General features: G+C 38.4%; 1 protein-coding gene across 11 annotated transcripts in view; it reads right to left on the bottom strand.

The window, feature by feature from the left end:
- skor1b (SKI family transcriptional corepressor 1b) overlaps positions 1-23,019 on the bottom strand; it is a 70,285-nt gene that overhangs the window by 32,539 nt on the left and 14,727 nt on the right. For 10 of the 11 annotated variants that reach the window (XR_010898587.1, XR_010898585.1, XR_010898586.1 and 7 more), the window contains 3 exons: positions 21,318-21,395; positions 17,099-17,135; positions 7,559-7,648 (listed from right to left, as the gene is read on the bottom strand). The gene's annotated coding sequence lies outside the window, so the exon portion shown is untranslated. The remainder of the gene's footprint in view (positions 1-7,558; positions 7,649-17,098; positions 17,136-21,317; positions 21,396-23,019) is intronic. The other variant, XM_067420509.1, reaches the window with a different exon arrangement.

The raw sequence follows: 23,019 nt of genomic DNA, 5'->3' as shown, positions 1-23,019 counted from the left end.
TCTTCTTGTAGCCTTGGTGAGCGTGCACGCACGCACGCACAAACACACACATTTTTGTTACATTTCAGGACATAAATGTGTATAATGACATGGGCATGACAGGTATTACAAGCAGAGGGTGAATTATCAGGACATTAGCCATGTCCCCATTTTCCAAAAGGCTTATAAATCATACAGAATGAGTTTGTTATTGAGAAAGTAAACTGTGCAGTTTCCTGTGATGGGTAGGTTTAGGGGTAATGGTAGCATAGGGGGATAGATATACGGTTTGTACGGTATAAAAAACGTTACACCTATGGAATGTCCTCACAATTCACAAAAACAAAAGTGTGTGTGTGTGTTTGTATGTGTGTATATTTGTGTATCCAACTGCAGACAAGAGCTGAACTTCCTGTACAGCTCATCCAGATGATTTACATACAACATATGTAAAGGTGTCAATCTTTCCAAACACATCTTCATATTTGTACACCATATGCAACATCAAAACAATATTGGCATAGGCAGATCGCACGAGCATAACGCTCTCAAAGTTGTATCATACTATGACAAATACTTTCAAGCATAAAGAAAAAAAAATGAGGGAGAAGAGGAAAGGCAAAGAGAGAATGCGAAAGAAACAATCAATCAGAAGGCAATTCGCTGGCGGCTGCATATGCATCAGATCATGTCTCATGTCTTCAAGGATTTTCAGAGCGAATCGTAAAACAAAACTCCATTACCTCCTGCCAGAGCATGCAAATGAATCACACCATGGGGTGAGAGGGAATTAAAGAGCCTTCTCTAATCAATGACAAGCCAGGATGAAACCCTCCCATCCATTCCTCTACTCTCCAGTAACAAAGAAAAGCTTCCCACATCTTCCCTATGTATCCGTCCCTCTGCCACAGGGCACACAAACGCACACTGAGCCTCAGATCCTGTGCAATGCGAGCGTCACCTGCCAAAAGAGGTGCGGGGACAACATAGCTCAAACCGTCCCCTCACCTGACCCCCGGCCCCCCCTCTGAAACGGAATCTGCTGTACTCAAACGTACGCTTGCCCCACGTGCGAGTATGTTTGCTCACAGGGGAGGCCGGTCGGTGCGCACGCAGCTGCACAGGGCTGTATAAATGACAGGCTGGGCCCGAGGACGTCTGTTGGCGTTTCCCGCTCCAGCCTGCCTCTCCTCTCTTTTCCGGTCCTCTCCACCCGCTTCCCACTGCCAGCCTGCTACAGCCTGCAGGTGAGGAGTCTGTGGCGCCATATGGAGCGAGGAAAATTAACAACGAGGAGAAAATCTCCACAGCAGCAGGAGGCCTCTATACCCTCTCTCACGCTTTGGCTCTCTGCTCTACCTCTCCTCCAAACAAAATTCAAAGATGTAGAGCGAGAGAGGGAGAGAGAGAGAGCGAAAGGAGGGGGTGATAAAATTAATGGGGTTCAACACTTTAACACAACACCGGCGGCAATATTTGCACAGAATGAAAAGGGAAAAAAACGGTAGAGAGAGAGATTTCTTCTTACAGTTCGGTCATATTGTGGTATTATAAATCAGACCCTGGCTTAAGTATTTTACGCCCCTGTTTTATAAATGTACATTAACCCCATTTGCCCCCCTCTACCTCCGGTAGATAGTCCTGAACGCAGGCAGATCATGCTGGGGGAGATTCCATTGTCCCTGGTGTGTCCTCATGTTTGATACCATCATGGAGGAAAAGTCCCCCATGGAGCCTCTCCCGGTCTGGGTCATTGATTACAAAGAGCCTCCTGGTTTTGTCTGACAGATGTGAATCTGTGCTATTTAATTTGGAGCGTTCCCCTCAAAGGGAGACCATTAGCCCATCCAATAGGAGCACAAATAGGATTCCATTAACAACTAGTGTTTCCGTAGAGCCAAGAAATGGGGAAAAAAGCTGCACTTTACGCTCCCGGATAGAGGAGGAGGCCATTTGCGTGGGGCGACCTGCATAAAGTGCGTAAACAATGTAAAGCATAATCTGCGTAAAGCTCCACGTCGGCCGACTGACAATCTCGGGGGTACGACTGCCACATGTTGGTGGTGAGAGTGTCCTTGTTTGGCACCGGAGGAAGGTGGGGTTGCTAGTTAAAATGTTAATAAGTGTGATACAATTTTAATTTAACAGCCTTCTGCATTTCTAATTAGATCAGTGTCTGTGACTAAATGAGAAATAGAGAGAATCTTTAGCTTCTTACACTCAGGCTACAGTTTGTTATGCTTCTGTTTGTTGTTTACATTTTTAACACAAAATTAAGTTTTCTAGTGAACTTTTAAATGACCCCTGAATAGGATGATCCCACTTTAACATGTATGATATTATAAATACTTTCAAAAGTTAATTATTGACATTTACTTGTCATAATACAACCAATTGAAAACCTTACTTTAATTTGTTGTGAAGTGAGAGATGAATATTTACACTTTTTCATTTTACACCAGTTTGAAAACCGCCGATATATATTATATCCTGATCTTAAATTTCTCAGCACAATAAAAAGGCACACTTTAAATTTAAAGTTAGCTCTCCTGTCCGCAATTAAACTGTGAGCAATGAGTGAACCGGGCGATCAAAAGATGTGGCAGCCAACAGTGGCACTTTTTCTACATGTTCCTGCAGTAGAGAAGCTTCTCTGTGTGTTGCCTTGCAATAAAAGTGTGCATAAATTACTTTATGTAATCATACAATGTAGATTAGCATGATAATGGCAGTGTTAATAGATGCTGGGAAGCAGGGAGTGACAGCACTCTAAAACGAGACATGCCGGGGGCAGAGCGCGCACGTACACACGCGCACAGACACACCGCAACTGGGAATAGCCAGTCGCACAGGCCTCGACGCCATCTCTATGACTATGAGTGACAGAGTGTGGAGCCACTTCATCTGTTTTCCCTGAGGCGGGCACAGTGCTTTCACTCTGCCACAGGCTATGGGCCGCAGGGGAGAAGATGTTAATGCGGGCAAGTCAACAACTATCACTTATTCATTCAGGATGGAAGGCATTCAGTGGGCATTCAGAAGGTATTCCGTGACAATGTTGCCACAGAATAGCATCTGAATGCCCACTGAGGTTTCTAAGGTAAAACAAAAACGTATATATTAAAGTCAGCATGAAACAGAAGTTAGGATTTCCCCCCCCCTTATTGTGACATATAGCCGAGTGAAAAGGCTTCTTGAACAAGAAAGTGTAGGGAAGGATTTTTTTGTTGCTTGCTATTGCCGCAAAATCTTGTGAGTGACAGCTTGTCCCGCTCTTGCACCGAAAAACGCCATCAGAGAAGAGAATAAGTATTCCTGAGAGTGGGAGGAAAAGATATTTTGCTTAAATATTACACAGGCATGTGTATTTGCACGTGGTACATGGATAAAATATTTACAATAAATACTGCAATAAAAAAGGAGATCTGTCAATTTCGATTTAATGGTGAGTTTGAAAGACACAAAAGACCTCATCCTGGTTGTTGATTTGTATGCCTAATGGTGATAGCTGATTCCAGGATTAAACGGATCAGAGTACGTCTTCTCTCTTGGAAGGACTTAAAGGGATAGTTCACCCAAAAATGGAAATTATCCCATGATTTACTCTCCCTCAAGCCATCCTAGGTATATATATGACTTTCTTCTTTCAGACGAATACAATTTTAAAATGTTATATTAAAAAATGTCCTGGCTCTTCCAAGCTTTATAATAATCATGAATGGCGGCACTGATTTTGTAGTCAAAAAACGTGTATCCATCCATCATAAAAGTAATCCATATGGCTCCAGGAGGTTAATAAAGGCCTTCTGGAGCAAAGTGATGCATTTGTGTAAGAAAAACATCCATATTTAAAACTTTATGAAATAAAACAACTAGCTTCTGAAAGACGGCCTGCGCAATCAATTTTCGGTGAAAGAGTAACCCCTGACCTGACGCATGACGTTATGATGAAAACGGAAGCACGGGGGATAGAGTAAATTTGCGAATTAGTTTAAAAAGTGAAAAGAGAAATGTCAGAGGATTTTGATATAAGAGAAGAGAAGCCTGAGTTTGTTCCCCAGCCCTATTGGTTCGAACCGCAAGAGTTCGTCACTGTTGTTTACACTCCTAAATCACATCAAGGGTTACTCTTTTGGCATAAGTCGACTTACATGGGCCATCAGCTGGAAGCTACACTGTAAAAAAAAATGCAGGTTTCCAATTGAAAATTACATCTACATTTTTCAGTTGGCCAAATTGAATTTCTGTGAATTGATGTAATTTAATTCACAGAAATTTAATTTGGCCAACTAAAGACTGTAGATGTGATCAGCCACTAGAACATTTTCAATTGGAGACCTGGATTTTTTTTTACAGTGTAGTTATTTTAGCATTTAATAAAGTTTTAAATATCGATATTTTCATACAAAAACCTATCGATTTGCTTCAGAAGGCCTTTAAACCCAAAAGCTGTGTGGATTACTTTTATGATGGATGGATGCACTTTTTGGGCTTCAAATTCAGGACCGCCATTCACTCCCATTATAAAAGCTTGTAAAAGCCAGGATATATTTTTTTATATAGCTCTGTGTTTGTCTGAAAGAAGAAAGTCATATACACCTTGGATGGCTTGAGGGTGAGCAAATCATGGGATCATTTTCATTTTTGGGTGAAATATCCCTGTAAGGCAAGAATACACTTCTTGACTTTCGTATAGATTTTTGCCCTAAATTTGCATTCTGGACGAGTCATTGCTAGTTATCAAAAGTCAGAGCCAGTCTGTAGATTTTGGTATGTTGAAGTCGATAGATTTAAGTTAATTTGCTTGTTGTATGATGAACACAATTTTTTTTTAGCTTCAGACTATGATTTCATCCAGTCTGAGGATATCAACATGTTTGATATTTTGAGCCAATTTTATAACTCATAGTCCACATAGACAAGTTTCAGGAGTGTCATCTGCATTTAAATATGTTTGGTATCTGTTTTTTTGACCAAAGTAATATTACAGCATCAAAAGACTTTAAATGTAACTAAACCATGTTGACAGAGGTATCACGTTTTATATTCGCAAGGCTGCTTTTGCAGTGTTTCCATGTCTGTGTCTTATTATAAGCGTCTTTAGGCTTGTTGTTTGGGTTGGGCTCATTAAACGATTACATTTATGAAATTTTTAAAGTGGGCTGGTCAGGGTCGCAATATTTTGATGTTATTGTCAAAGTAAAGCATTTGTATTTCTTCCATTTTATTATGGGCTTGTTCTTGTTTTTCTTTTTAGCAAGATCTGGCAATACAAAGGAGTCAAGGCTTGGATCTTTCCCTGTGATTTGCTTGTGCACAGTTGTCACGGGACGGTTTTCAGGAGGTAATTTACGGTGTATGATTATTCTGTATGTACAGAACAAGATTAAGCACTACATGTTTCTGTCATTCTGTGTGAGTTTATTGTGTTTCGATTCATTTCAAATCTGGTAATGTGTGATCCTCAGCCGTTAAGTATATGACGCTAAGTTTTTTCATTAACATTTACAAAGTTGGCAGGTGTATGATGTCTAGCGTTTTCAAATCTGTTCTGATTTTTAGTCCTGCAGTGTATTCCAGTCTTTACCCAGCTCTGATGATTTTGCGAGCGCGCACGTCAGCTTCCCATTCTGGGAGGTATGATGGTGTTGACCATACTCTATTGGGTTTCAGGCTACCTGCTGCTGGACAGACTGGCTCAGAGGCACGAAGAGGAGCAGCTGGTTTAATCTTCTAATAGGCATCCAATGGCTTTGAAGAGACCTCTGCTCTCACGACCGGAATTTTATTCTTAAAGCACCACCATTAGTTAATCACCTCCTTAAGGCCTCCTGCGGTGTGACCCAACGCAAGGACTACAATGAGCATTGGTCGAGCACTATATATATTAAAGCTATCATGAGCAACGGACCACTTCAGAGACAACATACAGTTCAAGCCCTGTTTCATCCTACAAAGACCCAGCAGGCCATTTCAGTCCATCAAACACCCAAACAGCATGAAGGACAAAAGACTTACTCACCAAGAGGATCCACTTCTTCCTGGGGCTTAATCTGAGTCGGGCAAAGTTCAAGACCATGGCAATTTTATAAGTCTCACGATCAGGCTTATCCACATAGGAATCAAAGCGGGCGAAAATATGGCCAAGAGCAATGCGGCTTAATCAGCGCAAAATCAAGCCATGCGGATTTTCTCTCAAATGGTTCTATCAATTACCAATAAAATCAAGATTATGTCCCAAACTATCAATAAACGGCAATAGGAGGGATGCAAAGCCATTTGAGGGCGCCACAGGACGTCCGTACAGAACAGATGTAGAATCAATAGTCTTAATCAGCTGAACACGGCTGCCATATTGAAGTGTAAAACGAGACTGTTATTTCAAAAAAGTAGCCTGTCACTAGTGACTCGACTGCAGTGATTATCATGTACCTGCATTGAAACACACATTCACTCACGCTAAAGACAATACGCAGTCTCAGGGGCCCGGTTTCTTGAAACTGAGAACCAGAACCAGCCCTTCTGACAGCCATAGATGGGGTAGATGGTTCCATTCAGACTGAGATGTGGGGGTCAGCAGCACTGAAACATCAGGAGATAGACGAATGAAAATTAATTAAAGTTGGTGCGTGTAGTGAATGACGTGTGGCTAAGGCAGCCCCATTGCATTTAGAAAGAAGGAAGCTCTGCCCCGTGTCCCTGGTGCAAACAGCCCCCTCTACGCCCAGGCTTTTGTGTGCCAGCCCGCCACTTGCCCAGCCACCAACAGCATATCAATGAAGCCGCTCTCGTGTTTGTGCTAATGGTAATTACAACATGGGCAGTTTTGTGCTGAGAGACAATGGGTGGGCAGCCATGAGGGAAAGCAAGGAGATGCGGTGTGGAGTCTTAATGACTGCAGGACTGATGGGACCACAGAGGGCAGGGGAAAGAACGGAGAGGAAGGTCTCTCTGTGAACTAGAATGGGAGGATATGCAGTAATGCTGTAAAACAAGGGGCTACTATTCCTAACCATACCGAATAATAACTCAAACCTTGCTACCCTTATGATTAAGAAATTAGGCGGCGTTTGTCAGGAGTTTGTTAGTTTCTTTGTCTTCTAGTTTGATTTTGTTCCCGTTCCCAGTCATTAGGTTTCCTAGATTAGTGATTATGCCCTAGTTTGTTTCAATAGTTACTGATTAGTTTAACCCACGTTTCATTTAGCTCCCTTTGTTTGCTCAGTTTACTTAAGCCCAGTGTTTCTGTTACTCCTTGTTGGTTCTTCTTAATGTATGGTGTCATTTTAGTCCCTTAGATTATTCTATTGTTTGTTCTGAGATGGTAAAGTTAAATAAAGACTGTTATTGTGATTGCCATCTTCACCGTGCTCTGCTACCACACCAAACACGACAACGATACTATATTACGAGTATAATCACAACATGCAACCCCTTCAGCAATGAACACTGAGAACTGATTTTATGAAAAGGTTACTAATATAAATGTATATAAAAACAAAAATAAATATTTATATTTACGGTAGATATCATATATATGAAATGTTTACCAAATAAATAAAGGAATAATAGCACCTACCTAAGAACTGTTGCAGACCGCCATGGCAGTCAAGACCATGGAAACGGTATTCCCTGGTGGCTGTGGCCTCTCTCAGCAGGATAATGCGCCCTGCCACAAAACAAAAACTGGTCAGGAATGGTTTGAGGAGCACGAGTTTGAGGTGTTGACTTAACCTCCAAATTCCCCAGATCTCAATCCAGTCGGGCATCTGTGGGATTTGAAACAAGTCTGATCCATGTAGGCCCCACCTCACAACTTACAGGACTTAAAGGATCTGATGCTGACATCTTGGTGCCAGATACCAAAGCACACCTTCAGGGGTCTAATGGACTCCATGCCTCGATGGGTCAGGGCTGTTTTGGCAGCAAAAGGGGGACCAACAAAACATTAGGAAGGTGGTCATAATCTTATGCATCATTGTGTATATATAATAGAAATAATAATAATAATAATAATAATAAAACAGATGTAATGCTGTTTTGACCAATCAGTATGACAGTTCACTATAAAAAGTCAACATTGTTACTACGACCACTGGTTTTACACCACTTCAGTTAATTCAAACATCATATTCTTCAGAAAGGAGGAGAGGAGAGAGGTGTCAGAGGTCTTAAGCAGTCTTTATAGATGGAGAGTCAGCCAATGCATTAGAAAGGCAAAAAGGCAATTTGGTTGCACTCAAAAATGTGCAACTATTAAGTCACTGTCAGGAGCCACAGGGGACTAAATGATCCCAGCATTTCTCGATGTTAACTACTGCCATTCCCCTGGTTCCCCACTCATTAAAAGCAGACTGCATCTGCCCATGTAGCTTTTAACACACACAAACTGACCAACGGTACATCTAACAGCTCTTTACACAGACATGTTCAAGCCGAGAGGTGTGAATGGACGGATGCCTGTGGATTTGTGAAGCTGTTTCACATTTAGACTGACCTTATCCTTCCGCTAAAAGAAACTCCTTTTACTAAAGTCAAATATCTAAGAAAAAAAAGATTAAAAAAGACAGGCAAAAAAGTTAAACACACCCAAAAGCTGTCAGTAGGCTTGGCAATACCTTGCCTGAAAATATAATTTAATTAATAATTATAAAGTAAACAAATATTTATGACTTAGACATTATATTTTATGCAGACATCTTTAGATGGAGCTTTCAAATTTGACATAAAAGACAAACTTTTCTCATTGGAGTTGACTCTACGAGCTCACCTATTGTCTAACTGTTGACTGGAATCACACATGACGTGTGTATACATATATTATGGTGCCAAATCGATCACGATTAATCGCATACAAAATAAAAGTTCATGTTTACGTGTTACATACACATGCATATATGTACATACATTTTAAATGTGTTATATTTATATATAAAATATTCATATAAATATACACACATAGTATATAGAATGCAAATATTTACAATATAATCTATACATGAATGAGTGTGTATTTATATATACATAATAATTATACACAGTAAACACACATTTATTGTGTAAACAAACTTTTATTTTGGATGCGATTAATTGTGATTAATCAATTTGACAGCACTATATATATATATATATATATATATCTTTTTTTTAATATATATATATATATATATATATATATATATATATATATATATATATATATATATATATATATATATATATATATAATAATTATATATAATTTTTGGTGGAAAGGAAACATAATAAAGTATATACATAAATGAGTATAATGTATTTAATTTTTTATAGACCAGACAGCAACACTCAATAGAAAACAAGGGGTCCTGGTTCAGGCTATGGTTCCACTCCAACATTCTGGAATTCCACTGGAGTTCAGCTCCCACCCCAATTAAACACACACAAAACAGATAATCAAGCTCTTACTAGGCATACTAGAAACTTCCTGGCAGGTGTGTTGAGACAAGTTGGAGCTAAATAAATTCTGCAGGATAGTGGCCCTCCACTATGTCAGCACCCTGGACAGCACAAAAAGCAATAGAGTAGGAGAAACAATGAACGGAGTCGAAGAGAGGGAGAAAGACAGTAAGGTACAGAGGTCATTCTAGGGACAAAATAGCTTTCTCTTAGCTCAATACCAACAGTTAAACAGTTAAATTACAAAATGTGCCTTTTGTGCTCACCTAACAATTAGAGAAGGACAATTACAATCCCCCCACTGAACACAGTCATTCATCACCCACCCTCTGCCGTATCTCTCTCCCCCAGAGGACCACAAGTCACCAGGGGCACGAATCACGATGACCATCACTGGCCACTACAACCTCGCAGAGCTGACTCGGCTCCTATGATCTGCTCTCATGCGGTACAACTGATGCTTCCCTCAGAGCCATATGTGTGGAACTGCAGCACTTTTCTATGATTGCAAAAATGGACTAAAATTGCACACAAGAATATATTGATGTTACAGTTCTGGTAATGGTTATAAAATATGTACACACACACACACACACACACACACACACACACACACACACACACACACACACACACACACACACACACACACACACACACACACACACACACACACACACACACACACACACACACACACACACACACACACACACACACACACACACACACACACACACACACACACACACACACACACACACACACACACACTTTTGTGATAGATCAGATTAATCGATTTGAAAGCACTACATTTTTTTAATATATAGGTATAAATTCAGTGTTATTGTTGACATTTTTTTTCGATAATTGAAATGAAATAAAATTAAAATAAAATGTATTAAGTTGATGTACTAAAATCAGGAAATAAAAAAAAGTTAAAGCTTAATATAAATATAGTAAAACCAAAAAAATAATACAAATGATAGTCACATATATCAAAATGACTCAAACTTACAACGAAAACTGAAAATATGAAGAAAAAAGCAAATTCAAATATTTATAATATGTCAATTCATACAATATAAGATATTTGTGCAAGATATGTTTGACTACAGAATACACACAAGTTTGTTAATTTACTACTTTACATATTGAAACAAAGTAATTATCAAAAAAAAAAGAATAGATGTGTCCAAGCTTTTGACTGGTAATAGACTCTAGTATATGACACAACATTGCACAGAATTATTGTAGCCAGACACAGCGAAGAGAATGAATGTGAGTGAAGAGCAGTAAATAAGGCATTAAATAAGGCTCCAGCAGTAAGTAAGCATCACGGTTCAGAGATGTTCAGATAAGCACTGGTCGGGTGTTAGGTGGGCCAGTTTGGGTCTATGGGCAAGCTTCGCTGATCTATTCAGAGGGCAACACTGGCCCATCAGTTTGTCAGCACACGGGCCTCGCTCAGTGTACTCTTACAAGATCCCAGAGTGCATCAGGTTACACGCGCCGATTAAAAGAGAGGGGCTGATGATTAAATTATAATGCCGGCTCATTCAGACTCTCAGATCAGATGTCTGATAGATAGAGTACAAAGAGTGACACACAGAGGGGGAGAGAGAGGGAGAAACACTACACAGACATTTACAGAATCCATGATGATCATTTAACATTAACAAGCATCGGGGAGAGAAATACACCAGACAGGACATCATGTCTCACTAAAACTATATTCCTCTTTAAAGAAAAAAAAAACTTTATTACTCACATATCAGTGAAGTCCCAACTCTCCCTTTGTTCAAAGACAGTGTTTCTCTAGACAACTGTGATTAAAAGAATAGTTCAAACTCATTTCTGTAAAATGAAAGTGAATTATAATATGTCATTAAAATGGTGACTTGTACTGTAATCCCAAATAAGGTGGCAAAACTCAAAAAATGTGAAGTAATAAGTAACATCAACATTTTAAGGCAAGAAATTCAAAGTTTAAGTAAGCAGAACTGGCAGATTTGTATTTTAATTACTCTTAATTTAAATACATAAGCCAAATCATAAATATAACTTAAAATTATCACGTAATCTCAATAAATATTTTTGAAGTGGAAATTTGGCTAGCTTCAACCAGCTTATTGACTAAATGCTAACTTTGGTAGCATTAGCATAGCAATTGCTGAATGACTATGGCAATATAGAACATTTAACAAAATCTGTCCTCAAACAAACCTCATGGTCTACTCTTCACCATGATGGCAACCCCCCCAAAACCCCACATAACAGAAACTCTTCTAAATTAGCATAGAAAACATTAAAAACTACTAAATCTCACACTTAACATTAATCTTGCTCTAAATTTCAGCATTTACTTTTTCGAATGTCATGAAAAAGCATGCTGGGAAACAAAAATCCCAGCCCAGTATCAGTTAATTTTAAGTTTGTCTAAGTTAAATTAAACAAGTTCATAACACTCAAAACAATGAAACTTTTCAGATAACTTAAAATGTGTCAGTTTTGTGAACTCAAAAGAAAAAAAATTCTCCCTTCTCATAAAAGTTCATTTGATTGAACTACTTTTTTTAAATTACCCGACTCAAATGAATTAATTATTTTGAGTATTAGGGTTTACAGTGTGCATTATAGTCTTCTGAAACCACATGGTGGGCCCTATTTTAATGATCTAAGCGCATGGTCTGAAGGGCTTGGCGCAGGTGCACTTTGGGCGTGTCCGAATCCACTTTTGCTAGTTCAGCGACTGAAAGTCGGCACCCTGCGCATGTCCAAAAATGTTGTATCTCGTCTCTTATGAGTCATGGAAATTGAGTCATTGAAACCATGGAATCTAAATGGTTATTCAGTAAAAATCATCACCTACATTGAGCCGTTAAGAGCTTTGATCACATTAAGTGAGTTGAACTCAAGAACCGGATCACACAAATTTGTGAACAAATCATTCTGATCAGTTTTATGAACTGGGTTCATTTAAAAGATCAAATTTAAAAGAATGTTGAACAAAATGGACATCTCTGTTAAGTTTACACTTCCTTCATAATCTTGAACACATTCAGAGCTAGTTTAGATGCCAACTTAAATGTTAGTCAGTTTTTTACACAGAACTTGAATGAATGAATACATAAATACATTCTTTACAAAACCAAAATTAATTTAATCTTAAACATTTTTTAAATGATGAGTATAAGGACTAAATAAAGACAAAGAAAGATTCAATAAGTATCTGTCATACATTGAAAGACATGTTTAAAGTTAGTTAAGTTAGAGAATGCCTACCGTTTAATAATCAAGTATGTCCTTTTTTGCCTGGGAATGTATCATTTAAATTGTTGTCTATTTCTCACGCAAAGCTATCATATGGCTTTAGAGAATTTTTAAGTCATATGGAAAACTTTATGATCCTTTATGACACATTTTGGAGCTTGCCAGCCCCAGTACTCATTCACTTTCAATAAACAGAAAAGAATAGACAGGACACTCTTCAAAAAATTCACAATCTATGAAAGAAAGTCAGCCTTATACAGGTCTGAAACGGCACGAGGGCAAATATATAATGACAGAAGTTTCATTTTTGGGTGAACCATCACCTTAAAGTGGTCGTGTATGAGACCCCTACCAGATCTGTTCACCTTATTCTATTGAGCAGATGGCAGGGAGACCGTCAGCGATGAAAGCTGTCAGTGGGAGGTTAGGTTTACCTCCACCTCTCACAGGGCTCTCTGCATTATCTCTTGAACTTCTAGTCAAGGGCCTTTTAGCACTGATGGGTTACATTTCCTATGAGCCACAATCAATACCTGTTAAGCAACACTTTCATTTCTTAATTAAATGAGGAGAGAGATATTAATTTTGAAGCGTAAGGAGCCTTATGGTGTCTGACAGTTTATAGTGATTACCCTCTTGCATGTATGCAAGCACAAAGGTAATTAGACTTCTGTCAGCACAAGATGTTTTTCCTGAGCCAAACCGATACAGGCTTTGAGCAACTACGCCATTAAGTGCTTCCGCATCTCTGTGATGGCCTACTGACACTTTTTCCACAGTTTTTTCTGCCGTCTTTTATAGATTTTCTCAATTTTTCCACCATCATATGACACGTGTGAGCACTTTACTTTCAGTATCGACTGAGTTATTCAAAGAAATGTAGGAGTCAAAGGACACGGATACATTTAAAAAAAATTCTTTCAGCCCACTTTTCTGGTTAAATAGAGCCATCTTCTTATTAAATCCGAAGAAAATGACCCATTCCGATGTGTATACCTGGTAACCTTGGGGAATGAATGGAAATGTGCAATGCAGATCTGACTGACAGCTCCTACCTACCCAGGCTCGTCTGACCCCTGCGACGGCACTATCCTGGTCTTCCTGTATCTTATTTACAATCTAGTCTGGCCTGTAATGAAAGCTTGGCCATGCACTATTCATGGTCCACTCTAAAAGACCCTTTACTGCACTCTGAACGGCTCAGAGAAAGAGAGAGAGAGGCATATCAGCTCACCATCAGGGTATGATACCATTTGGCCTCAGGTATCAAATCGGCCACCACGCTCAGGTCAGAGCACGGCTCTGAATCTACAGTTAGGCTTCGCTTATATCAGGTATTCAGTATGAGCTACTATTAAGGATCACTCCAAAGACAATAAGCACGGAGGAACATCCGCAGTTTCAATTGCAGCAAGGCCATAATGTTGGACGTGGATATCCTGCTGCATACTAAATTTCCTTTTTAAGGATAAATAAAGTGAAACTTGAACTTGAACTTGAACTTGTGTCTAAATGCATCTTTCCTTTTACCTTTTCACAGCTTCTCTTGGGCTTTAATTACAGAGTAAGAAAGTGATTAAACAGCCACATCACCAACAACGGAAGTGTCAGGCTTCAAAATATCTTTGTCTCGAGCAGCTGGTGCGCATAGTAGGGGCGTGAGTGTATGCACACGTCAAAAGAAAAGAAAAAAAACATTGCACACTTGTTATGGCCTTGTAATGACACAGCTAGGAAAATGCAGGTTTAAAGCCCCATAGACCAGTGGGTTGAATTATATTCCAAAAAGGCAATATAGGGCCATATCCCACATGCCCTATTCTGATACAAATAACTGCATGCAAGCACAACCCTCAGAGTGCTTTGTGTTTTACATCACAGGCAACAAGCACTGGGGTCCAAAAACAAATTATAGCCCAGTCAAATGGCAACAGGGGTGAGCTCAGCCAGCGTCATAGAAAATACAGTACATCTGGCTCCATGTCAAGGTCTGACCTACTCAGGTATGCCATTCTCTGGAGGATCGTATGAATACAGAAACAAACTCACACGCAGTCACAGAAATATGACGTTAACAAATTATTATAGACATATAATAAAATGTAAATATTATTAATATTCATTTAAAATAATGTTAAAGGGATAGTCATTCCAAAGCAGTATTCATTTCTTCTGCAAAGTCAATTGAAACCAAAACTTGATTACAAACATTCTTAAAAAAAAAGAAAAAAAAGAAATCTTCTTTTATGTTCAACAAGAAAAAAGGAAGTTAGAGAGATTTGGAGTGACATGAGGGTTATGTGGGGGGACTTTCCCTTTAAAATGGTTATAGTTTAATGTATAACAATTAGAAATATTCCAAGTTTACTGCAATTAAAGGGAAAGTTCACCCAAGAATGAAAATGACGTCGTCACTTACTAACCTTCACGTTGAGTTTCTTTTGAACAGTATTCCATAGAAGTCAATGGCTACCGTCAACTGTTTGATTACCAACATTCTTTAAAACATATTTTGTGTTCAACAGAAGAAAGAAATTCATACAGGTTTGGAACAACAACATGAGGTGAGTAAATCATGACAACATTTTCATTTTTGGGTTAACTAACTCTTTAACTACTTAAACTCCAAGACCATTTTTTGGGATTTCCTCCTGGATTTGGCCTACCCAAATTGAAAAGCTTCCCATACACACATACAGTGGTCTAGGTTCAAAATGTTGAAGTTACATAAAAAACTGCTAAAAGTGATAAACATGTAAGTATATGTTGTCTAAGCTGTCATAACCCCCCAAAAAGTAGGCGCTTTTTGATTTTTTTTTTTTTATAAATTCATTTTTGAAACTTGTCCCTCTATTCTTTTTTCATAAAAGCAAAAATATGGCTTACAATGAAAGTGAATGGTGCCAAAATACTCCGTTTCACTATAGTACAGCCACAGCATGTGAACAGTATGCATGTGAACATGACTCTTGTGGAAAAAATGCTTACTAACCTTTTCTGAGTAAATTTTCACTACCAATTTTAAAATTTGCTGCCATAACTAAAATAACTAAAACAATCCTAAATATTATAATAACATACCCTTTAAATCTAGACGCACTCTAGCGGCAGCGAATCTAATCTGCCGCGAGTGTCGTCTAGCAACTCTCAATACACGTCTGAGCTGTAAAAAACAAACTCTGGTCGGGCCAATCACATCGTGTTTAGAGTCGGTGGGTGGGGCTTAACATAATGACGGCTGAGTTACGCTTGTGTGCTACTAGTAAACAAAAAAACTAGTAAACTTTTGAATCAGCTTTGACCGCGACTCTGGAAGACTTGGAGTTTAGCTTTTCTCTGAGAAAAAGAACGGCACTGAAGTCATTTTTAAAAATGGAAGATGTGTTCAGAGTTTTGCCGACCAGATACGGCGAAAGTTTAATCTTCACATGTTTACTAGCTTCTACTAGCTCCGCTTCACGTTGCTCTGGTTGGTTGAAGCGCTATCCTATCGCGTGCAGAGGGAGTTTGAAAGACAACCGTTTATCCGCCCCTCGGATTGAAACCATCAATGGTGAGTTTCCAGACCAAACATCTTGATGTGGGTCTGGCTTTTCAGGGTAATAATAACAACTTTACAGGATTAACAAGAACATTCCATTCAAATCTTCAAAAAAATGACCTTGTATTTACATATAAAGTATATTTTTTTTACATTATGCCACAAATGCTGTCATTTGAGATTAACTATTAAATCCTTTTCAGCACCATTATTTTCATATAAAATCTGTGAAATTTCATGGCATATTGTTTTAATGAAGAAAAAAAAAAACAATAAAAATCACACGAATCACTGCTCGGAAAGCAAGGCACTGCAGCTTTAAATGAGACAGGGCTATTTCTCACTGCCATAAAGGGACAGTGCTGTGCTGTATGGATTTTCTGTAGAGTTCAATTGAGTGAGAAGTTGTTTGGCTTGCAGTATTGACTTTCCCTGAATGCAGGCTAGTCAGGTGCTTCTGCTCATCTCCAATTATGCTGTCATAAAAAGACCACAGTGCAATAGTGAGCTATGGTGGCAGGTCAACCACATTAAGCAGCGAGCAGAAATCCCTCAAGGTTAATTTTTCATTAATAGACGACTGGTCCGTCATGTCTTAAGATTGCTCTGATATTGTTCATGGTAAGGAGGGTAATCAATAAATTTAATCTGAATAAAGCGCTTTGGATTGCCGAGATTCAGATGGTTGGGCCAGGCGTGACATATAAAGTTATTAGGGTGTGAACACTGTTGATAATAGAGAAGGATGATCTGACCAAACTAAATCTGTGCATGTCAGGAAATGTGCTCATCCCTCAAACTCAAAATCAATAAAAGAAAGGCTCTCATGCTTGTAAATCAGAGAAAGAATGTGATAAGGATTTCACTTACAGGCTGTGTCCAGCTTCTCTTGGGTAAAGTTGCAAATCTGTGAATGATGTGTAAAAGACACACAGATATAAATAAAATGATTTTTAAATTATTGAAATATAAATTGAAAAAAACAATTATAAATGAACATTTAACATTTAAAATATTTAAAAAAAAAAAAGAATTTTATTTATATTATTTTTATTTTTTAATTTTTTTAAAAACATTGTACATTTAAAAGTATAAATTGCATTTTATTCGAGCAGATTTAAATGTTTTTTGAATGTAAATGCATGACTATAGATATACTATATAATAACTATATGGTCTATAAGAAAAACATAGCAGTCATTCATTGGAGGACTGTAACTTTACTGCATTTAAAGGGATAGTACACCCCAAAATTCTGTCATCATTTTCTTATCCTCAAGTTGGTCCAAACCTGTAGGTACTTCTTTCTTCTGCTGAACACAAAAGAAGATATTTTGAAGAATATGGTAAACCAAACAGTTGATGGGCCACAGTGACTTCCATAGTATGTAAAGGAAAAAAATCTATGGAAGTCAATGGGGCCCATAAACTGTTTGGTTACCCATAATCTTCAAAATATCTTCTTTTGTGTTCAGCAGAAGAAAGAAATTCATAAAGGTCTGGAACTGGGTGAGTGATGACAGAATTTTCATTATTGGTGAACTGTCCCTTTAAGTCATTTTTCTGCATATTCAAAAATCATACTGTATAGCATTACAAAATGAACTAAAATGTCCATTTCGTTATTTGATCTAAATGATGGATGGTCACTATAAGAAAGGAAATGTAGTGTATTGTAATTTTAAGCCTTTTAACCAAGTATACCGATTGGATTACCGATTACCATTTCAGCCTTTCTGGTGTTGGAAATACCAAATAGCATTTAATCTAGCTCTTGTAGACCACAAATCCAGACAGAACAAGTCAAATTCAAAGAAAACGCCTACTACACAGCTAAGTAAAAAATAAGAGAGTGTGACATATTACATGAACACAGACAGCCAATAACAAACCCAATACAACACCGTGTTCCTGTTCCTACTGCCGTATCCTCCCGTGTGTCAGATGTATCAAATAACCTATCAATAAATCTCTTCAAGGTATAAGGGTGGAAGCTATTTGCTTGCCCATCGATAGCTGATTTTACCAGAGGATAATCATTTTTTTTCTCTCCCAGTGGCCTGGCCTGATATTAAGTCGATCTCATCTGTCAGAGTTCATTTTGGCAACAGAGGCTGGAAAGATTGTGGCTTGGGAGAATAGTGACGAGCCTTAGCTGATGTTTTACGTGATTTATTTGATGCGTGGGTTCAACAACATCATAATACAACTGTCTATCGGCCTCACTGTATTAGTAAAAATAGTAATAATATATAAACAGTGCAATGTGCAAAAACTCTGGGACATATCAGCCCAGCTTGTGTGCACGTGTGAAACAATTCACATCGCCAATCAGTCAAGATAAAGATCTCCCCTCAGCAGCATGAAAGGGGAAGTGAAAAGCGCTAGAGAGAAAAATCAATGAGGAACCACTCATTGAGGAGGCCACATGTGTGTCACTGTCAATAGGAGTTAATAGGCCTGGGTCCATCTCGGCAGACTGGTCCGGCTCAGGCTCACTGCATCCCCCTCCATCACCTCATACTGACAACTTAATACATACTGATAGACTGACTGCTTAATGCCACACCAGCCTTAGCATCTAATAAACAGGCTTGTTTAATAGGCCAGCATTAAGAGACAATGAACAAAAGACGATGCATTTTAGATTAAGGGCACCCTCCTGAAAGTGAAAAAGGTGTAAACAAAAGGGTAATTTGATATAGGTGCTTCTTCAATACACAGATTGGAGTATGTTGTTTATGGCATGCCAGCTTGATCAATTTCAATAAGACCTTATAGCCAAGAGTAGGTTGACCTCCAAAGCAGCACAGAGGAAACATATCTCCAAGCTCCCATTATGAAATCTAAATTTAATGACATTTGTCCAAACAGAAGATAAATGGTAAAAAATTAGCTTGTTAATTGGGGTCTGCGGGTCACATTGTTTGGTCCAGTTACACATTCTCCCCCTCATTAACACCCATTAAGACCTCATTTAAGGGGATCTAATTTTTTAATTGATTCTGGTTTAATTAATTTGTAATTAAAGAGGACCTCAGGAGAAGTTCTGCAAATTTTATGGCCCTTTGAAAAATTACATGTAGGCAGAGTGAGAGTCCCTGAGTTATAATATGAATGAAAAATGATGCACTGATGGAAAATTCGAAATAGAAACAGAGCAGAGCAGAAAATGACATTAAATCCCTATAAGGTTCATTATTTAAAAATCTTTATGTACCTAAAATACATATGTAACATGCACAATTAATACTTTTATAGCATTTAATCTAGGTTAGTGTTAATTTATACATATACTGTTAGATTTTTACCATTTCAAGTTGTATAAATTAACATTAAAGGGATAGTTCACACGAAAATGAAAATTCTCTCATTAATTACTCACCCTCATGTTGTTGCAAAACCCGGAAGACTTTCGAATCGTTCATCTTTGGGACACAAATGAAGATCTTTTTTGAAGAAATCTGAAAGCTTTCTGTCCCTCCATTGACAGCTACGAAACTGACACCTTGATGCTTCAAAAAGTTCATAAAGAGATCATAAAACTAGTCCATATGAATCAAGTGGTTCAGTCCAAAATTTTCTGAGGAGACTCGATCGCTTTATATGATAAACAGATCGAATTTAGGCTATTATTCACATATAAACATTCATCAACTCACATCAGTTGTGGTAAACAGAAGCTCAAGCATGTTCGCTTGACGCGCGAGAACCAATAAGTTTCATTCTCGTGTCACGCAACACGTTTGAGCTTCAGCAACAACCAATGAGTTTCATTCTTGTGTTACGCAACACGTTTGAGCTTCAGCAAGAACCATTGAGGTTCATTCTTGTGTAACGTAGCATGTTTGAGATTCAGCAAGAACCAATAAGTTTCATTCTCGTGTCACGCAACACGTTTGAGCTTCAGCAAGAACCAATGAGGTTCATTCTCGTGTCACGCAATACGTTTGAGCTTCAGCAAGAACCAATGAGGTTCATTCTCGTGTCACGCAACACGTTTGAGCTTCAGCAAGAACCAATGAGGTTCATTCTTGTGTAACCTAGCATGTTTGAGATTCAGCAAGAACCAATGAGGTTAATTCTTGTGTTATGTAGCACGTTTGATCTTCAGCAAGAACCAATGAGGTTCATTCTTGTGTAACCTAGCATGTTTGAGATTCAGCAAGAACCAATGAGGTTAATTCTTGTGTTACGTAGCACATTTGAGCTTCAGCAAGAGCCAATGAGTTTCATTCTTGTGTTATGTAGCACGTTTGAGCTTCAGCAAGAACCAATGAGGTTCATTCTTGTGTAACCTAGCATGTTTGAGATTCAGCAAGAACCAATGAGGTTCATTCTTGTGTAACCTAGCATGTTTGAGATTCAGCAAGAACCAATGAGGTTCATTCTTGTAAGTAACACAGCACAATTAAGCTTCAGCAAGAACCAATGAGTTTCATTCTTGTGTAACGTAGCACGTTTGAGCTTCAGCAAGAACCAATGAGGTTCATTCTTGTGTAACGTAGCATGTTTGAGATTCAGCAAGAACCAATGAGGTTAATTCTTGTAAGTAACACAGCACAATTGAGCTTCCTCAAAAACCAATGAGGTTCATTCTTGTGTTACGTAGCACGTTTGAGCTTCAGCATGAACCAATGAGGTTTTGTTGAGCTTTTTTTAATGTTTGCTACTAAATTTGTATATATGAATAAAAGCCTGAATTCAATCTGTTCATCATATAAAGCGATCGAGTTTCTTCAGAAAATGTTTACGATCTCTTTATGAACTTTTTGACAAAGTGTCAGTTGGATCTATGGGACAGAAAGCTCCCAGATATCATCAAAAATATCCTCATTTGTATTCCGAAGATGAGCGATGTCTTACAGGTTTGAAAAGACATAGGGAGAGTAAATAATAACAGAATTTTCATTTTTGGTGAGCTAACCCTTTGAGCTTTTATGTACATAAATGAGCAGTCGTATACTTTCAAATCAGGATTTATCTAGATTAATAAATGATGTGGACAATTGCTGTTCATTGTTAATGATACCAAATTCATAATCAAATTGTTAAGTGTTACCAGCACATGCAAGTCATCAAGAATTACCTTGTGAGAGCCATCAAAGAGTCAAGTAGTGTTTTCACTGAAGCACTTCACTTCAACTGAAGCACAACGCAGAAAATCCTGTGAATGAAAAAATCCAACAACAGGAAGAATATGTCATAATGTGTTAATGCCTATAATACACATACAAAGCACATTCCTTTTCCTTCAATATGCATATAGAATGAAAAAAAAGCAGGTTTAAACTGAAAAGCTAATGTGAACAACACAAACCAAACATCTGTTGTACTCTCCTTGCTTCAGGTCACACACAAAAAGAGGAAAGGAGATCTATACATTTTTAATGGAACATAGAAATGTATAAATAGAGAATGGTAAGTGTGAAGTCCTGGCTCCAATTGACATTTCAATAAGTAGAACACAGCGTTACCGATCCATTCCCAACTTTCCTGAAACAATTATTGAGATGGTACCTTCAGGCCATGTGTGCTCGGCCTCCCTGGAGCCCCAGTGGCTGAAACAGTAATTGACTAAATTGTAGAACACATCGGGGCCATTTACTGTACAAATGTGCTGAAAATGAATCGTTTAAAAAGAAATGAGGGTGACTCTCAAATTAGCAGGGAAAATGATTGAGATGTGGCTCAGGGAATTAGGAAACATGATTTAGAGGTCTGCTAGAGCCTCTGTGTGTGTGTGTGTGTGTGTGTGTGTGTGTGTGTGTGTGTGTGTGTGTGTGTGTGTGTGTGTGTGTGTGTGTGTGTGTGTGTGTGTGTGAGAGAGAGAGAGAGAAAGAGAGAGAGAGAGTTAGAGCGGGCCGTTTCACACACCACACGGGCCTGACTCGTATTTAAACACTGCAGCAGCACTCACACACACCTGACCTGTGCTTAAGCAATACACCATCATGATAATCATCTAGTGAGCGCACTGTCAGCTTAGACTGGATTGATAGATTCAGAAATGTATTCCAAAAGCCTAATCAACTGCTGTCAAAGTTGTATTTGACCCCGACTCACAGTACCTAATTTTTTCCCGTCTAAAACAATAATACATTTGACCTCAATCATAACTGCAAATCCCGTGACACCTTGTCACTTCTTGCTAATACATAATTTGTGCATAATTTCTACCGACTGGGGAGAGAGAGCTACCTTAAAACGTTTACCGCCACCTGAGATATTTCACCCACTCATTTAAAAAAAGCTTAAAACAGGCAACGACAACAAAGGGCAGAGTCACAGATCAAAGGACACAGCCCAAGATTGGTTTCAATGTCAACTGCTGCGAGGTGTTACAAAGTGATATTAGCTACACATTACAGAGTGTACCCATTTCCTAAGAACAATTCCAATAAATTACACAGTGTGGTAAAGGCGCTGACAGATTTGATTGATTGTCCTGCAGCCAGTGTTGATTTTTGCTTCTTGTGTCTTTTTTTTTTCCTCCAGCTCCCAGCGTTCTTTATTTCTTAATCATCCCTCACAGTTCTCCGCCAATTAACTGTAGATTTGTGCTCCTTGGTGGCCTGTAGATCTATGTGTAATGATGTGTTTATGATGAGCACTATGGCATTTTGGACTGCTAGCCAGATGAAACTACTGTCTCATTATGGATATCCCTAGGTAGTTCATGGTAAACATAAATGCACATTAATCTACATACATAGCCATCTAATACATAAGAACAGGAACTGATCTAAAAGAGAAAGTATTACTTTATCTAGCTGTGTTGGGGAAGCTAT

This window comes from Pseudorasbora parva, chromosome 16 (assembly GCF_024679245.1).
Source record: "Pseudorasbora parva isolate DD20220531a chromosome 16, ASM2467924v1, whole genome shotgun sequence".
NCBI classification, from domain to species: domain Eukaryota; kingdom Metazoa; phylum Chordata; class Actinopteri; order Cypriniformes; family Gobionidae; genus Pseudorasbora; species Pseudorasbora parva.
Note: the sequence above shows the minus strand (reverse complement) of the source record. Positions and strands in the feature narration are given on the sequence as shown.